Here is a 15824-nt window from a genome sequence, read left to right on the forward strand (position 1 = left end):
TCTTCACAGAACTGGAAAAAATCACCTTAAACTTCATATGGAACCAAAAGAGAGCCGGCATAGCCAAGTCAATTCTAAGCAAAAAGAACAAAGTGGGAGGCATCACACTACCGGACATCAAACTCTACTACAAGGCTACAGTAATCAAAAGAGCATGGTACTGGTACCAAAACAGAGATATAGACCAATGGAACAGAACAGAGGCGTCGGAGGCAACACAACATATCTACAACCATCCAATCTTTGACAAACCTGATAAAAACAAGCAATGGGGAAAGGATTCCCTGTTTAATAAGTGCTGTTGGGAAAACTGGCTAGCCATATGCAGAAAGCAGAAACTCGACCCCTTCCTGACACCTTACACTAAAATTAACTCCAGATGGATTAAAGACTTAAACATAAGACCTAACACCATAAAAACCCTAGAAGAAAACCTAGGCAAAACCATTCAGGACATAGGCGTAGGCAAGGACTTCATGATCAAAACACCAAAAGCATTGGCAACAAAAGCCAAAATAGACAAATGGGACCTAATCAAACTCCACAGCTTCTGCATGGCAAAAGAAACAGTCGATAGAGTGAATCGGCAACCAACAGAATGGGAAAAAATGTTTGCAGCCTACCCATCTGACAAAGGGCTGATATCCAGAATTTACAACAAACTAAAACAGATTTACAAGAAAAAAACAAACAAGCCCATTCAAAAATGGGCGAAGGGTATGAACAGATACTTTACAAAAGAAGACATACATGAGGCCAACAAACATATGAAAAAATGCTCATCACTGGTCATTAGAGAAATGCAAATCAAAACTACATTGAGATACCATCTCACAACAGTTAGAACGGCAATCATTAAAAAATCTGGAGACAACAGATGCTGGAGAGGATGTGGAGAAATAGGAACACTTTTACACTGTTGGTGGGAGTGTAAATTAGTTCAACCATTGTGGAAGACAGTGTGGCGATTCCTCAAGGACCTAGAAATAGAACTTCCATTTGATCTAGCAATCCCATTACTGGGTATATATCCAAAGGATTATAAATCATTCTACTATAAGGACACATGCACACAAATATTCATTGCAGCACAGTTTACAATAGCAAAGACCTGGAAGCAACCCAAATGCCCATTGATGATAGACTGGACAGGAAAAATGTGGCACATATACATCATGGAATATTATGCAGCCATCAAAAACGATGAGTTTGCGTCCTTTGTAGGGACATGTATAAACCTGGAAACCATCATTCTCAGCAAACTGACACAAGAACACAAAATCAAACATTGCATGTTCTCACTCATAGACAGGTGTTGAACAATGGGAACACATGGACACAGGGAGGGGAGCACTATACACTGGGGTCTGTTGGGGGGGAGTGGGGGGCAGCGGGGGGTGAGGAGTTGGGGAGAGATAGCATGGGGAGAAATGCCACATATAGGTGAAGGGGAGCAAGGCAGCAAATCACACTGCCACATATGCACCTATGCAACAATCTTGCATGTTTTTCACATGTACCCCAAAACCTAAAATGCAATAAAAAAATAAAATAAAATAAAAGTTTCTGAATTCTAGAAAAAAAAAAATATTAACCTTAAATGTAAATGGCCTAAATGCCTCAATTAAAAGACACAGACTGGCAAATTGGATAAAGAGTCAGGACTCATTGGTGTGCTGTATTCAGGTGACCCATCTCATGTGCAAAGACACACATGGGCTCAAAATAAAGGGATGGAGGAATATTTGCCAAGCAAATGGAAAGCAAAAAAAAAAAAAAAAAAAGCAGAGGTTGCAATTTTAGTCTCTGATAAAACAGACTTTAAACCAACAAAGACCAAAAAACACAAAGAAGGGCATTACATAGCGATAAATTGTTCAATGTAACAAAAAGAGCTAACTATTGTAAATATATAACTATAATAAATATCTATGTACCCAATACAGGAGCACCCAGATTCATAAAGCAAGTTCTTAGAGACCTACAGAGAGACTTAGACTTCCACACAATAATAGTGGGGACTTTAACTCTCCACTGTCAATATTAGGCAGATCAACAAGACAGAAAATTAACAATGATATTCAGACTTGAACTCAGCTCTGGACCCAAGCAGACCTAATAGACATTCACAGAACTTTCCACCCCAAATCAACAGAATATACATTCTTCTCAGAAAAGATGATTTTGAATGTTCACAACACAAAGCAATGATAAATGTTTGAGGTGGTAGGTGTGCTAATTAACGCTGATTTTAGCATTACACATTGTTTACATATATAGAAATACCACTCTGAATTCCATAAATAAAAACAATCACGCACCAACTAAAAAGAAAAGGAAAAAATTTCAATTCAATTTTTGCTGTTGAATGAATGAATAAATAAGTAAATACATAAAAATGGACAAATGAATTCATACCAAATTTTCTTTCCTTCTGGTTCCCTACATTTTCTGGACAAAAACATCAATTAATATAAAAGAACTACCCCCCACTGCTATGAATAGATTTCCAAAGGTTATTCCTAGAAAAGACAAAGCTTTACTTCTAAAAAAAATAATTGACTGATGGAATTTCAAGAACAAGGACAATCAGGAAAAGGAAATATTCTGGATCAGTGAACACTCTTGGCTGCCCTAATATCAGCCAGCATAATTTGTCTTTTCACATGAGCAAACTCAGAGACCATGTTTACTCCTTCTTGCTCTTCAAAGTACTCTTTAAGCAAAACTCGATGCCTGTAAGTACTTGATTCCCCTCAAATCCCACCATACAGGCTAACTTCTACTGCACATATGCTTAGGGGCAGCTCTTGTCTCCATTAGACAGCTTTCTACATTTACCTCCAAAACTGTACAAATGGGAATGAAAATAGTCAGTTCTCTAGAATAACATCTGAGGTACGATGTGAGTAGTGACATGCTGCAGAATGGCCACAGATGACCACCTGGGGACAACCATACGACTGCACAGACTTCTGCAGTGAGCAATATGTGCAGGCAAGTGGAGCCAGAGTGTCCATCTACGTACCCACCCTGGAGCCGCATAACTTGTGGCACTGCCAGAGCTTCCTGAGGAGGGAGGAGATTGAGCAGGTTTCCATTTTCAAAATGTTCCTCCCCTTCTGTGACAAAGAGATTAAGACCTAGCTCCATGCAACAACAACTATGTGAGGCTCTCTCATCCATTTACAATAGAGCACTGCAGGGAAATCTTTCCTCCAGTCTCTGTGATTTTCTGTCTACTAGCATTTTTATACCCTCCGTGCTTAACAGGTTAATGGAGTTTCATTCCTTGCAATGCCATCAGAAATACAATGTTATCATAATAAATTTCACCAAAAGGCACATTCTAGCTAGGGTTCTTAGTAATCATTCCTTTAATAGAGTTTACTGAAGGATTGATCATAAGCTTGATGCCTTGGAAACCTGAACCTCTGGGAGGGTCAGTCCCTGTCTATGGAGTCACAGCTAGACCTTGCTCCCATAAAATGAGTGTAGACATCGTAAAGTTTACAAAAGTGTTTTAAATATGTTTGTGTGGTCAAAATACATATAAAATTAGTAATCAGACAACTCCTCACAAGTTTTCTTTTCTGTGTCATCAAATATCTTTTTAATACTCTAGACACTATGAGTAAATATTTTTATCTACTTTATTATTTCTGGTACTGATTATTCAAAAATTAATGCTCTTAAACTGTATTTATTGTAACATTTAATTCCTTTTTTCTTTAATTCATTTTTTAAAAAATCTATTTCCAGCTTAAGTTTACAGTATATCTGGGATATTTACCTAGATGGAATGATAATTTCTCAATTTGCCTTGATTAGATGAAAAAAAATCATGATCTTTTGTTCATCAAGGTTATCTATATTATCACCTGTTTAACTCTTAAAATATTAAGAAAACAAAAATAATTATATATATAATATTAAGGAATTTTTAAAGCACTATCATTTTTAACTAGCTTTACAGTTTTCAAAAGTAAAAATTAATCAAGATCTTTTCTCTTTAATATTCATTTTATATACTGGCTGTTTAAAGGCCGTAGGAAACCTGAAAATATACTTCTTGACATTTTAAGCTATCTGAATAGAGTCAGATGGATAATGTTTAACCTCATATTTTTATGAGGGTTACCAGTCACCTAACAACAAGCCATAATTTCAGGTTTAAAATGCAATTCTGAAATACTTTTTAACAATCCCTTTGTGCATTAGAGCCACAATTTCTATAGGTATGTGTAACACAATTTATATGCAGAAAAGGAAGATAATATTTATCCATTAGAATTTCAGGGCATTCCTTGGATGTTTCTTTAATAATGTTAGATTTATCCCAAGGAATAAAATGCAAAATAATGACACACATAATTTGCTTTTGAAGTACTGATGTGAATCACAAAGATTCCCATGTTAATTGGAGTGTGCTTGTTCAGCACCTTATATGCCAATGCAGCTTCTCTGAGTTCATTACATTGTTGCATAAGTTTTGAAAGCATTATTATTACACAAGTCAACTCTTGTGCAACAGTGATGACAACTATAGAAAAAAACACACTAAGATGAGATTGCTCCATTGGGGATGGTATACCTATTATGTCACATCAATTAAGTCATTTCTGAAACACGAGGTATTTGTTTGAACTAAAATGGGTGTTATTCTTAATTGGCCCTGTGAGTTCTGAACCTGAATGTTACAGTGAGCAATTTCTTACAATAGCTAAAAGGATGGAAATGTGTTCATGTGTCACTAGAGAATCTGTGCCTGGTACTATTATAAAAAGTCTCTTCTTACAAAGTTTAGAGTGCTTTAAGGGAGGACTACTTCAAACTGTTATCTTAAGCCATCACTTGTGTTCAGGTCATTTTCAATGCATATATCCTATTTCATTGGGGAAATTAAAAGAAAACTAACAATATTATCACAGCAATATAAACTATGCATATTTTAAAAATGAAAAGGAACAAACAAAAGTGTGTCATGACCACAGTTATTATAGTTGATTTACTTTTCTTGTTTCACTTTTTAAATTTCTAGTAATATGAATGTTAGAATTTAGAATTTTTTAAATATAGGAAAGAATTCAGAACAAGAAGTTAATGGGGAACTACCATTGCAATAAAAAATAAAATAGGAGTTCTGACATCCAATTAATAGTGTCTAGTGAAAAGGAAAATATCACCCATGACATACTCAAATTTAGTGGTTCTTATAACAAAATATAGCAACAATAACACCTCATTATTTTTGATGGCATCTATAGTTTGGTAGCACTGAAAGCAAATCAATTAAAAAGAATACATTAAACTCAATTTAAAGAAAAATATTCATCAAAAACCAAGCATTCAGTGTACACTACTATATTTTGCCTGTCTTTCCTTTAAAATGTTTCAGAAAGTAATAGCATTTACATAGTTATCTTCAAGGACAATTTACAGTCCTATTCTAATTTTATGTAGTGTTAAACTAGTATTTGGAATCTGAAATTTCAGTAATAAAGTACCTATCATGTATTCCAGCTAAACATATTTCACACAGGTTAGTGATTGAAGTATAAAAAGAGGAAAAGAAAAAGAAAGAAATAGCTCAATGAAAAATTGTATAATAAAATCCTTCCCCCAAATAATTGTCATCTAGTTAGACAAATTCACAAAGTTGATTGGAGATAACTAGTCTCCAGTGCTTCCTGCCCTTCATTTACCCCTTCTGGCAAACATACTAATTATTATAATGACAGAGGACTTCTGGTACTCTCATCTTAGTTCCTGAAGCTTTCCTGACTTTGCCTACTGTTCTGTTTATAAATCTGCTTAAGGTCACTCATAACAACTTAATCACTTACTAGCTATATGCCACTTAAAAGCTGCTTAACTTTGCTCTTTGTTGGTTTTCTCATTTAAAAAATAGGCATAATAATAGTGTCATCTCAGGGCTATTGTGAGATCTAAATGAATTGCTATAGTGGCTGGACAGGTAAATGCACCATTGATATCAGCTACTATTATTTTTATCTATAAGGGTGATGGATAGAGCGTCATTCCTAGATAAATTTTGAAATAATCAAAACTTCTCTAAAACTTTTCAACTTTTCTATTTATTTATTTTCTTCCAATTTCATGCCTTACCCTCCATGCTACATGCCCGACCAGAGTTGGAAATGGACTCTGTTCCATGAAACCAGAGACTCAGGTTGGGAAATGTAGGCAAGCAGATGTAATATTGGGCAAGCATCAATATGCTTGTCACAGTCTGCCTTTTGAGCTCCAAACAGTCCTTGCTCCCATCTTTCCACACATTCGTTCCATACAAGCCCTTCTCAAGGGAAAAATCAAAAGCCCATCTGCTTGGCATCCTTATCAAAGCCTATTATCCATGAGGGATGCAGAACTGTCTCTAAATCACTTGCAAACATGAATCCATCTGCCCTACACTCACTCAATGCACAGTAATGGAACAGTGGCTACAGTAAAAGTCCTACTGAAAATATGATGGCTAGATATTAGACTTTTGTCAGATGCACACTTTCCAAATATTTTCTACCATTCTGTAAGTTGCCTGTTTACTCCATTGATAGTATCTTTTGCTGCACAGAAGCTGTTTCATTTAATTAGATCCCATTGGTCAATTTTTGCTTTTCTTGCAATTGCTCTTGGGGTCTTTGTCATGAAATCTTTACCTATTTCTATGTCCAGAATGGTATGGCCTAGGTTGTCTTTCAGGGTTTTTTATAGTTTTGAGTTTAATTTTAAGTCCTTAATCCATCTTGAGGTGATTTTTGTATATGGTATAAGGAAGGGGTACAGTTTCTATCTTCTGTATATGGCTAGCCAGTTATCCCAGCACCATATATTGAATAGGGAGTCTTTTCCCCATTGACTGGTTTTGGCAGCTTTATCAAAGATCAGATGATTTTAAGTGTGGGTCCTTATTTCTGGTATGTTTGTTCTGTTTCATTGGTCTATGTGCCTGTTTTTGTACAAGTGCCACGCTGTTTTGGTTACTGTAGCCCTGTAGTATAGTTTGAAGTCAGGTAATGTGATGCCTTCAGCTGTGTTCTTTTTGCCTTGGCTATTCAGGCTCTTTTTTGGCTCCATATGAATTTTAAAATAGTTTTTTCTAGATCTGTGAAGAATGTTGTCAATAGTTTGATAGAAATAGCACTGAATCTGTAAATTTCTTTGGGCAGTATGGTCATTCTAACGATATTGATTCTTCCTATCTATGAGCATGAGATGTTTTTCCATTTGTTTTTGTCTTCTCTAACTTCTCTGAGCAGGGTTTTGTAACTCTCACTGTAGAGATCTTTCACTTTCCTGATTAGCTGTATTCCTATGTATTTTATTCTTTTTGTGGCAATTGTGAATGGGATCATGTTTCTAATTTGGCTCTTGGCTTGGCTATGATTGATGTATAGGAATGCTAGTAATTTTTATATACTGATTTTGTATTCTGAGACTTTGTTGAAGTTGTTTATCAGCTGAAGGAGTTTTGGGCCAAGACCATGGGGTTTTCTAGATATAGAATCATGTCTTCTATACACAGGGCTAGTTTGACTTCTTCGCTTTCTATTTCGATGCGCTTTATTTCTTTATCTTGCTGGATTGCTCTGGCCAGGACTTTTAATACTATGTTGAATAAGGGAGGGTATCCTTGTCTTGTGTCAGTTGTCAAGAGTAGCTAAATGATGAGAACCCATGAACACAAAGATGGGAACAACAGACACTGAGGCCAACTTGAGGGTGGAGGGTGGAAGGAGAGAGAAGAGCAGAAAAAAATAACTATTGGGTACTAGGTTTAGTACCTGAGTGATAAAATAATCTGTACAACAAACTCCAAACCCCTGTGACCTAAGTTTACCTATATAAAAAACCTGCTCATGCATCCCCAAACGTAAAATGTTTTAAAAAAAAAAGAAAAAGAAACTAGAATAATTAGAAGACACATAAAACCCACTGGCTTATAGTCATTCTGAAATCCCGCTAGGAAGACATTATGAGGTGTTCAAGTCATGGGTATGGGATATTTTCTAATTAGGCCCTAATTCCACACTTATGGGAGATCTTCCTAGCTCCATCCTCTAAGATACTTTTTTCATTCTTTGTATCCTGTATCCTCTTTTGCTGCAACTGAAGTGATCATTAGAAAAGCTCCACAGGAGTTGCACAGATTTCTCAATCACCACCACATGAGAAGAATGGAGTCTCAAGATTTGTTTTAAATCTTGAGCAATCACAGGCCTTCAGTACAGGTTCATGAATTTATTAAAAAAAAAAAGACTGATAGGTTTCTTTGATGAAATGCCTGCAGTTCATTTCAAGACACAGTCTCCATTGCTTTTCTCCTTCTTTTTTCTTCTCAACACCACCATCCCTACAACTCCCTGCCTGTACTCACCCTCCCCAGTCATGCCCCACCATACATGCCATATTTCTCTTCCAATTTAAGGGACATTCCTTGAGACTTCCAACCACATACCTGGTCTGATATTCTCTCAGAGGCAGTTTAATCAGTTGAAAGATTTTATTGGGAATTTGCTCATTGTAGGCTGGATGGAGAGTATTCTCATATCCCATTGGATTATGGATCCAGAAGATAATAGATCCTTGAATCATCATATGGAAAAAAGCTGTCTGTGTATCAGAAAGACCTGCATCAAACTGTTCTATGAGTAAGAATTAATTCCTTTTATATTTAGCCATTGAAATTTAGGGGTTTATCTGTTACTGCAGTTAGCAATTCCTCAACTCATACAATAAATATTCAGGAACAATCTAGAAATATTATTTTATTGATATAATAAGCAAAACTGTTTTCATGTTTATAAAGTGCAATTGACAGCAACTGAGGTAGTATTTTTGCAGACTATATATAAGGCATTCACTAATGAACTAAATGAAAAATAATTATATGTGGGATTGCCAAGATATGAAATGTATTTGCTGTTCACTTAGTTTTCTGTTGATCAAATAAAAAATGGAATCATAATAGACACTCTCAAAATAAAGCAAATTTGATAGTATATAACATATAAAATTTAATTGCTAAAATTAGTTTAAACTATATACGAAACAAAAAAAGTCACATAAAAGAAATATCAATGTATGTTTTCCAAGTTTGACTGATCAGTATGTAAAGATTGAACAAAATGATTTTTTAAAATAGCAATGATTTCCACTAGGCTCTGTTTGTAGCCTTTGAATTACTGATGGCATAGGGGTCTGGATATACAGCATTTTTGTGTGTGTGTTACCAACTCATTGTGTACAGATGTAACAATTTATTGCTAGATGTGAACTTAAAAGGAAGAAATTCAAATTAGCTTTTAAATGTAGTATATAACAATCAATATTGATAGATTCTAGGTTTATCACTAGGAAAATGATAGGAAATGTTGTTTTCCCTTTATTCCCTATTTAACTCATTTTCAAATTGCTAAACAAAATTTCCAACTTTGTTTTATTTAGTTATAAAGAGTTTGTGCAAATGCTGCTATATGGATATTTGTATTCTTATACATGCATAGAAAGCTGTCTGGAAACATATCTTGAAATATTTTAAAAATGGTTAGCCCTGGGAAATTAGAGACAAACAAATGATAAGATGAGAAGTCTTTATTTTCTACTTCTTGTAATAGCACATTGTGCAATTTTTGGAACTCTGTGAATGATTCACTCTTATAAATGTATTTAATAGAAAAAGTTGTGAGAACTGAATGATAGAATCTGGAATGGCTTCATTTGCATTAAGTGCCTAGAACAGTACCCTGCCTGAGGTAGCTCTTAGTAAACAGTCATTACATGAAAAAAATCAAGCTATTACATTCAGAACATATTAGCACATCGATGAGGGAGGAGTTACTAATGTTGGATTTCACCCACAAATAGTGACAGCTGACAGTTGCTTTCCAGGAACAAATCATAAGAAAGCTTTGTTCGCATTGTTCTTGAAAAGCTAATAATAAAATTAAGTTAGCTTTTACCAAAATAGGTTTAATTATATATTTAATCATTGGGGAGGGTTTTTTTTCATTCCTTGAAAAACATTAAAAATCTTAAGGTTTTAAAATCGAGAATATGCAGCCCATTCCATTTGACACACAAAAGGTTTGAATCTACCATCTTGTTCTTAATATCTTTGAAATAAATTGTCAAAGAAAAAGCAGTGTGCTGCTAAACGAAAAAGCCTTCTTGTGATTATCGTCACTGTGAAGAACAAGATCCTATGTTACATTGGAAATGCATGTTGGTGGAGCTCATATATAGCACAAGGTAAGAGTCACATTCCAGACACCTTAGGTAGAATTTTAATAAAGATTTTTAAAAACCATTTAAAACATTCAGCAATCACAAAATGAGCCCATGGAGTATTTAAATGAGCTCCAACTTCACGTTCTATCAATTTTTACTTTAACAAAGTCTTTTCTAGAAACTATCAACACTTGGAAATGTTAAGAATCAGAAAACAATATCCTAAAATGAAGGCCTCAAAAACAGCTCTCTGACCTTCTCCTGCCCTTCTGTCTCTGGCCCTGCATTCTTCCCTGAGGCTAGGCATAGAAACTAGAATCCCTCTTTCCCAAGGCAGTTCATAGAAACCAGAAACCATTTTTCCCAAAGCCAGCCATAAAATAATACTCCAAAAATAATACTTAAATATAATACTCCAAAAGTATTTTCCCCCACCTTTCTGTGTAAACTGGCCATAAAGAAGTTATTGGGCCAAACTTTTTTGATTGCAGGTAATAAGACCCCCATTCCAGAGAGGGTCCTGTCCCATACCAGAATGGTGCACAGAGAAAACAAGAAGAATCTGAACAGACAGGACTTGCTGGGTTTCCCCCACTCAGCCTCTTAGCATTACATCATATCCTTTTTGTCCAGTCAAATTTCTACATGGCTGCCCATACTTTGTTTAATCTCACCATAAAAATGGACAGTTTCCTTTGTATCTTTTGGTCTTCATTCTAAAGGTTCCCATATCACATAAAATCGTGAATAAATTAATTTTTATGTCTTTTATCCTATTAATTTGCCTTTTGTCAGTTGACTTTCAGCAACCCTTTGTAGGGGGCAGAAGAAGAAAACTGAAACAAATTATTTGAAAAGTAAGTACCCATTTTAGGCCTACTAATGATGGGTCCACTCAGGAAATATAAATTTTGGAGAATAAGCAGTATCAAGTAAGAAAATTCATGTTCCATTCATGTCAATAAATACTAACACTACTCACAGTCCCTTCTTGTGAACCTAGTTATCATCTTCCTTACCCATTAGTTACATATACAGGCATATACATCTTCATATGCCCCTTCTTCCTAATGGAGAATCTTAGAAGTAGTAATCTCTCAGAAGCTTTCCTGCTGTTTAATTTGATTATGTGCATCTTAATTGGTAAGATATTGAATTTCATATTATATTTAGCAAATCTTTTGGGCTTATTTTTACTTGTTTCTAAGCTCTAGCCCTTAATTTATCAGCATGAAACTACCTCTATGCCAGTGTCTCTCAAAGTGCATTTTACCAACCATCTGCAGTCAGAAGCTTGTTCAAAATGCAAATTCCTGCAACCCAGTTAGACCTGCAGAATCATTCCTTCTGGAAGGTGAACCCTAGCAATCCATATTTTGAAAACGATGCCTCAGGTACACTTAAGCCTAAGAAGCACTGCATTTGTAGTGGTGCATATGCAAAGGAATCTTAGCTAAGGGGATGAGGGAGAACTAGGAAAGAGGGAAAAGCAGTGGAAAGAGGGAAATTGGAGCACTTGTTCTGCCCTCAGGCAAGCCTCAGGAGCACAGAATTTTTTTCCATCACACCCTCTTTGTAGCAGAACTCGTTCTTTCACATTTGAAGTCACTGTGGAAGCACGAGCTGCTAGGTGCAGTCTCTTCTGCCCGAGCCTGGAGTGGGTGCAGTGTGAGAAAGCCAGGCAGGCCAGATCAGAAGCTAGGTGTCAGCAGTGGAAAGAAAAGACCAGAAACCAGCTTTACAATACCAAAATTTTAGGAGTTTCCTCTGGAAATTTAAGTATCCCATTTTACAACCCACCAGCAAGAGAATTAAGTTTAGTTTTGCCCCCAGTGTCTCACAGAAATAATCCGTAGGATTTTGAAATATTTGGGCCTCTTTGAAAAATGTATAAGAGTTTTCTCTTTTGTTTTCATAAACCTAGAATAATACATTATAAATTGTAAACCGTTAAAAAATTACCCTATGTTGGTGAAAGAATAGACAAATAAATCAATGTACCAGAATAGAGAGCCCAGAAATAAACTCATATAAATATAATCAACTGACCCTTTAAAAAGGAGCAAAGGCAATACAATGAAGAAAGACAATCTTTTCGATAAATGGTGTTAGAACAACTGAACATCCACATGCAAAAATTGAATCTAGACACAGACTTTATGCCCTTCACAAAAATTCACTCAAAATGGATCATAGACCTAACTGTGTAACCCAAAATCATAAAATTCCTAGAAGATAATATAGGAGTAAAATCCACATGACCTTGGGTATGGCAAAAATAACTGATAAGCTAGACTTCATTAAAATTTAAAATTTCTGCTCTGTGAAAAGCTATGTGAAGAGAATGAGAAGACAAGCCAAGCCACAGAATGGAAGAAAATATTTATAAAAGGACATATCTGATAAAGGACTGTTATGCAAAATATGCAAAAACTCTTAAAACTCAACAATAAGAAAGCAAAAAAGCCAATTAAAAATGGGGCAAAAGACCTGAACAAGCACCTTATCAAAAAAGATATACAGATGGCAAATAAGCATTTGAAAAGATGTTCAATATATGTCATCAGGGAATTGCAAATTAAAACAATGAGTTACACTACACACCTATTAAAATGGCCAAAATCCAAAGCATTAACATCAAATGCTTGGAAGGATGTGGAGCAAGAATGCTCATACATTGTTAGTGGCAATGCAAAATGCTACAGCCACTTTGAGGAACAGTTTGGTGTTTTTTTAGAAAGTTAAACATACTTTTACCATACAATCCAGCAACCATTCTCCTTGGTATTTACCAAGAAACTGAAAATGTATGTCCACACCAAAACCAGCAAATGGATGTTTATACCAGGTTTATTCATAATTTCCAAAACCTGGAAGCAACCAAAATATCCTTCAGTAGGCACTTGGCTAAATAAACTGAGGTACACCCAGACAATGGAATGTTATTCAGCACTAACAAGAAATGAGCTATCAAATCATGAAAAGACATGGAGGAAATTTAAATACATACTGTTAAGTGAAAGATGTCAATCTGAAAATGCTACATACTGTGATTCTAAGTATATGACATTCTAGAAAAGATAAAACTACGGAAACAGTAAAAAGGTTAGTGGTTGTCAGGGCAGACATGTATTCTCAGGGCACATTAGATTTTGGGGGGCAGTGAAACTATTCTGTATGATACTGCAGTGGTAAATATATATCATTATACATTTGTCCAAACCCACAGAATGTGCAACACCAAGAGTGAACCCTAATGCAAACTATTGGATTTGGGTGATAATGCTGTGTCAATGGAGGTTCAGCAATCGTAACAAATGCAATTCTAGTGGGAGATATGAATAGTAGGGGAGGCTGTGTGTGTTGGGGGGACCAGGGGTATATGGGAAATCTCTATACTCTCAGCTCAATTTTGCTGTGAGCCTAAAACTTCTCTAAAAACTAAAGTCTATTTTAAAAAATGGATGAGGTTTAAACTAGGGCTTGATTATGGGAAGAAAAAAACAGAATCCTCTTTAAATATTTTCTGAAACCCTTAAAATAAGGCACTTGAGTCATTCAAACATAGGACTTTCTAAGTATTTGGATTAACATGGATTAATCAGTTAGCTCTTTCTCAGCTTAGACTAAATTCCTGTTATCAAATTGACAGAAACCAGATTAGAAGGGACCTAAATCAAGTGATTAAAACATTATTTTTACTCAAAAGAAAATTCCATTCTTCCTTCTCAGGAGTTAAAGTTTGGCTCCATTAAAACATTTTCAAGCCTCACCTAAATCAGCCTGACAGGATTGTATAAAAACTATTCTGCCATTCTTAAATTCAAATTTCCTCACCAAGGATCCCACCCCTCAACAATTTTTCTTTACCTAAACTCTGATGGTGCTTATGTTAGCTAAAACATAATTAAATGCTAACAAGTACAACACTTTGGGGTAAGAATTCCTGGGAACTCATGCTTTCTATTCTGAGACAAAGAAGGGTCTCCGTTAGCTAAGGACTGAGTTCACTGTCTGTTACTAAGGAAATCCAATAAGCCCTCAGGGAGTTGCCACACATGTTTGTTATACAGGCTGAGTTTAGCACAGCAACCTCCTGGTACTTTCATTCATTTGCTAAGTAGAATGTACTTGGTATGTTCTAATGAGTCTCAGACCTTCTAGCATGATGAGCTGAGAGATTTTTATCAAGTGTAAAATAGCTTTTGGAGGTTTGTGAAAAGCAGAGGACCTTTGTAAACTTAATCATATTTAAGAAGAAATTGTTATAAAAAGTGGTAGATTGTAACTGTATTTTAAAGCATTTTTCTAGTCACTTCATTAATATCCATCCATTTTTCAATTCCAGAATTAAGCTTTTATAATCTGTGTAATTTTGTACTAAGAAGTGGAGAAGTGAAAGAAACTCCAAAGATGGTACTAACTCTATTTTTAACTTGCCAGTGACTTTTTCTTGAAAAGCCAATTACTTACGCACTCAATTTTTTTTCTTTTTAGTTCCCACTTACTGCAAAGGACATTATAATCATTCAGATTATCTTGATCACACAGTACTTTAACTTCCTTGGAAGAAAATCCCTACCAATATAAAGTTTTAGGTTTAATTACAGTATAGTTCATGTTTTTCATCTTTGTAGAGAACCATTAAAAATAGTTGTCATTTTAAGAAATTAGAATAAAATATGAAATTTTTCCCATTTACTTTCCCAATTTGAGGATTGAAAGTCACTCTGTTAAAATTCCCCCACTACCTTCACCCCACAAACATCTCTCCCCTATTGAAACACTAACCATCCCTCTGCAAAACAGTTCCCTACAAAACTTTCTGGATAGCCCCCAACCAGATGTGCTCTCACCCTTCCTTGAACCTCGTGGTACTCTTTACTTTTCTTATGGCACTTCTCTTGTTCTGTCTCATATTAACACTGTTGCCATAGCCTATTCCTTGTAATAAGACCTTCCTTGAAAGCTAGGGCACACTTACAGCCATCTTTTGCTTCATTTGCCTAGTGCTTTGTAAATATTAAGTATACATCAAGTATGTATTCAGGCAACTTGATCTTTTAGGTTTCGTGGGGAGGAGCCATTTAAAATATGATAATAGTCTTGAAATACTTCAACTCTTAATGATATGCATCAAAATTTTTCTTTGTTTCATTATCTCGTCAACCATGGCATGATACACGATACTTCTCCCTGGAAGAGTCATTCATTTCTGATGACCCCAGCTACTGCATATAAACTGGTTACTTCCAAATCTTTAATTTTGACTTCTAATGGCTGCCTTGCAACTACCTATTGAATAAATCTATCAGAGAAAAGTTAATTTGCATTCATATTCATCTTTAAGAGAAATATTAATGAAATGTAGAAACACACACACACATTAAAACATTCCATTGTTTTTCCTAGAAAAAATACTAGACTTTCTAAAAGAAATGAGTTGATTAACAGATAATAAGCCTAAAATAGAATTGAGAAAACTAGAATTTAGCTCTGTCACAGCTCTGTTTATGAGACCCTGTATGAGCTATTTAATTGTCTACAAACCTCCTCTCCAAATAGGAATTGTC

The sequence above is a fragment of the Aotus nancymaae genome, unplaced genomic scaffold, assembly GCF_030222135.1.
Source record: "Aotus nancymaae isolate 86718 unplaced genomic scaffold, 86718_ANA_hifiasm-v0.15.2.pri h1tg000014l, whole genome shotgun sequence".
Classification (NCBI taxonomy): Eukaryota; Metazoa; Chordata; class Mammalia; order Primates; family Aotidae; genus Aotus; species Aotus nancymaae.